The following is a 4,677-nucleotide window of genomic DNA, read 5'->3' as shown; positions in this document are numbered from 1 at the left end:
AATAGAAAATAGAAAATAGAAAATAGAAAATAGAAAATAGAAAATAGAAAATAGAAAATAGAAAATAGAAAATAGAAAATAGAAAAAAAAGGAAATGGAAAATAGCGACGTCAATCACACGAACGTTCGTGTGAATGCAACGCGTGTGACTCTATTTTCTTTTTTTTCTATTTTCTGTTTTCTATTTTTTATTTTCTATTTTCTGTTTTCTAAACAGAAAATAGTTCCATTCCTATCCATTGTTTACGACATCTACCCGTCGACGTGGAAAAACCTCGTAACTTGAACTCCTCATTTGCGAATATTCCAAAATATTTTAATATTCCAATCTTGCTTTGCATGAAATGCTTGAAAAGGATGCCTCTTTTGTCAATACATCATCGCGAAGGTTGACATGATTTACTCAAGCTTCGTACACCTCGAAGTTGAAGCCATCGGAGAAGATGATGACCAAAACGAAGGTAATAGAGACCCCTACCTCCAACGAGTTCTTTATTTACAAATCCAACCAAATGTAACTAAATGTATTCGCGATCTATGATCGTCAGTTGATCGGTTGAGGTGTATTTTTTGATTCGCATTTCAATTTGAGAACCAACAAAAGCCAGGTGAAACCCAGGGAATTAAAAAGTCTTACCGCCTTGGATCGTACGACTTTTATAAATACTTGCTACAATACACCAAACATCACGATCCGTATTGAAGAAAATATTTTCAGTTAAAGTTTATTGCATACAATAAATTTTCTCTACCATAAAACTTAAAATGGACAAATATTGTCCATTCTAATCGGTTATTTAATCGCACACACCAAGAACATAGTCAAACTTTCTATCTGGAAAGGTTATGAAGAAAAGCATTCCTTTCGTTTCCTTCAAGCAGTAAACTATGCTTCTTTCTTCAACCAAATTGAGCAGCTACGATTGAGCTAGAGAAATCGGGCCCTTTCCACACGTACGGTGTCAGCTCGTCAGAGGCCACTTTGAAACTCAAAACCTCACGAAAACTAAGGGTTTTGTTGGAAAAACCTACTCGAAGCTCCACTAGCGCCCACCATTCCACTAAGCGGTTCATCTAAAAGCAATTAGAAACCCATCACACGAGTGACCGCAACCGACCGGGGCTGACATCTCGAGTGCGCCCAGAGCTGACTGCAACAACAAATTAATTCGGCTTGTACTCTCCGGTGTCCCATCTCGATGAGCTACTTAAGATCCCATTAATCATCGAGCAGCAGTCGGGGTGGCCGAAGATACCGGCCCATCAAAGCGTCGGCATGTGCATGTGTCTTGTTTTGCATAAGACCTGGGGTCTCGGGCTTCTCGAGAAGACCTGATCCCCAGGAGTCGACCAGTGGGAGGCTTGTAATTGAGCTAGCCTCGCCTTTCGATGGGTTTCTGATTAGTGTCGAACGTCGAACCGAAGACCCAAATCAGATCCCTTCCGCTCCGCTGCCAAACTGTAGGATCGATCGAATCCCCCTGACTTTTATCCACAATCCAATCAGTGGAACGCACAATCCGCAGCGTAACATTTATAATTAATCGCGAGACTAGTTCTCCGGGCGAGTGGTCGCGTGCCGACGCACACCTGGGATCGGTTTACGTCGTGCGAGCGAAACCTCAAGTGGAAGAAATCTGATCGGACGTTTGTCTGAAGTGTTGATGTGGAAAACGAGAATCTGCCCAACATGCCTTCCACACGGCGGCAATTGGATTGACAGCTAAAGACATGTGACTCCCTCTCCGGTTCTCTGGCAAATGGCACCTGGGGCGACCTTCGTTTTGTTGCCGCTGTCGTTGCGGGTGGTGAAGGATTTGATTTTTTCCTAGCATCATGTTAACCAAACATACCAACGTTAGGTCCCGTGAGGTCGTGATTTGATGCGCGACCGAAAGGCTGAAGACGTAAGTTGTTTATGCGTTAAGTATTTGCATGGCATGTATCATAATCATTCATTTGTTTTGAAATCATAATCTTCTGCTTTAAAAGTGACGAAAGGGTGTTCAAATTTCGGTTGGTCTTGAATAGGTCTTGATTTGTTTATACGTAATTTAAGCTGGGGCAATCCGGCAATCCGTTGCGTCCATCGAAACAACGCTCAAGATAGTCTGACGATACGTTAATGTTCATCATCAAGACAGAGAGGCAGTTGAAAAACATCTACCCCACAAGTAAAATTGAGTGGAATTGAGTTGAATTTCTAGCCGATTTTGGAGGAATTTTGCAGCACCATATCTGACCACGTTCATTACTCATATTAGTTCACAGGAAAGCTACACTTCAGGATTCTCCGGCATCTAAGGAAACTTAATCGGAATCGGAATGGAATATCAAAATCCCCTCTCAACAACTCTGTCCTAGATACGTCAAAACCCTGGAACAATACCAAAGAACGGTAAGAACAGAACAATTCTCTCTTGAATGACACTTGTGCCCCTATGGCTTACACATGCCAAAACATGAGACTCTTGAACCCCTCCACAGAAATCACTATCTGCAAAATGATGACTGTCCGAATGGTCATCTTCAACTGCTTTGATGGGTGCTCTAGGGGGCTGATGCGGACATATTTAATGTATTAGTCAACCAACCAACAATAAATACTATCAACAGAATCAATTTATCCCAATTGTTTCATGTTTCGATAGTTCTGACGAAGTAAAAATCGATAACTATTGCAGTTCCGTCGGCTCATCCATTTTAGTTCTTCAGTTCCGATCATGGAAGTTGGAAAAAATCCTATTGGCATGCTCCGAAACTCCTGAAACCATTCGGCCCAACAAGTCCTATCAAAAATCAAAACACAACACCATCATCCGTCTGCCAAATGCCAAGACCAACGATGAGAACGTTGAGCGATGCGCGAATATACGAAATTAGCCGATTATGTGCCGTTTCTCGCCAGTTTAAACCCTTCAACCGCTTCGCAAGAACACGCACCGTTCTCGGGTCGCTGCCGACGGGGAAAATCACAATTAAACGAGCTGCTGCCGCCGCCGCCGCTCGGTGATAATTTCATTTTAAAATGTTAGTCTAAAAACTGACACAACCTCGACCCAAACTAGGAACGGAGCGGGAAAACTTGAGCGACCCGGCAGCGACCGTTTGCGGGCAGACCGATTGTTTCAGCAAATCGTCGCCGGCCGGGCTGCCGGCAGAAAGTTATACAATTGTCATTAAAACTTGCATAACATTAGGCGCACGACGCACGTACACAACAACCGGTGCTCGAGTGGCATCGTTTGCGCCAACCGGGTGCCGTGTCGAGCGCCGGAGCGTTACGAGGGCGACAATAATGCACCACAGGACCGGGACGGATGAAGATACATCACCGCCTTATTAGCATTCCGAGAAACGGCAACACTTCGAGTGTTGCGCAGCGAGCTACAAAATTGCATCGAGAGCGCCACTCGTCGTCGTCCTCGTCGTCAGTGGCGTCCGATGCAATGGCTTCGTTTAATATTTCCCAGCACAGTGTTATCAAATCTAATAGCTGATAGACGGGACGGGCGGGATGTCCTTGCCCAGAGCCCTCTCCTGCGGGCTGCGTGACGACGTGCGCTCGTGACGAAGTCCACGGCAGTGGCAGAGAGTAAGTTTTTAATGCAATTTCGCTAGGAAACGCCGCTAGGCAGGCATTCAAATTGAGTTCTTCAAATCGAAAGCCCTCCAGAACCAGACCAGGGCAGAGAGCAGACCCGTTAAGGACACTCGATAATCAGACACGCCAACTACTGGCAATCCAGGGTTGTGAATGGCTAACGACACAACAACAGCAGCCCGGCCATCGGGTCCCAAGTTGGGCACCCGATATGGCGCCCGATCCGGGGAGCAGAGCAAACAGAGCAATCATTCTCTGTGCCGGCCGGCTGCCCACTTCCGACATCTGGCCGTCCTCCTGGACCTGGCCCGTCGGTATCTATCAAAATCGCACTCCGGTACAGGACACAGGAACTCCACGAGGCTCTATCGGTCCCAGAAAGCGTGGACTGGGCCTAGTCCATTATGTTATCACTACAGACTACTCCTGCAGGTCTGTAGGCCGGTCTGTCCGGTGCCGGACGCAGGCGGACCGCGAGGGGCTAAGATTTATTTGCATAATTTAACATTAAATGTTTTGTACATCGAAGAATAATGGCGAACATGACTTTTCGGTTACATTTGAGTGGCCACACCACAGCACGCTCTCACTCTCTCTTTCTCGCTTTCTGTCCTTCTCACCAGCACTACTTAGGGGCCATGTCCTGTTCGACAACGCCACACGCCACTGGATATGGGCAGGATTCCACCGAGATCCTGTCCCTCCGTGCGAGGCTGCCGGGACGGGGTAATGCAAATGCACTGTTGACAAGCCGATAGTAACCTACCCTTTAGCCCGACCCCCATCGTGTAATGGTGTGGTTAGTCATCACGCACCGCGAAAATGGCGGTTGGCGCCCAAAACCGGGCCCGAGTCAGATGGTCGTCGGAGGCGATACAAAATATCGCCTCACATTATCGCCAACCACAGCGCCAACCGGGTCCGGGTCATTATCCGGGAGCAGCGTCTGCGTGTGGGTTCGCCATTATCGAGAGACAAATAATCCAGCCCCCGGTTCCACGAGGCTCGTAAATATGTGCATATTCTCCGGGGTGCTTCAAAAGACTCCGACGGCCGATGGGCGATGCAGAAGA

This window comes from Anopheles bellator, chromosome 1 (genome assembly GCF_943735745.2).
Source record: "Anopheles bellator chromosome 1, idAnoBellAS_SP24_06.2, whole genome shotgun sequence".
NCBI classification, from domain to species: domain Eukaryota; kingdom Metazoa; phylum Arthropoda; class Insecta; order Diptera; family Culicidae; genus Anopheles; species Anopheles bellator.
This window is presented reverse-complemented; position numbering follows the sequence as displayed.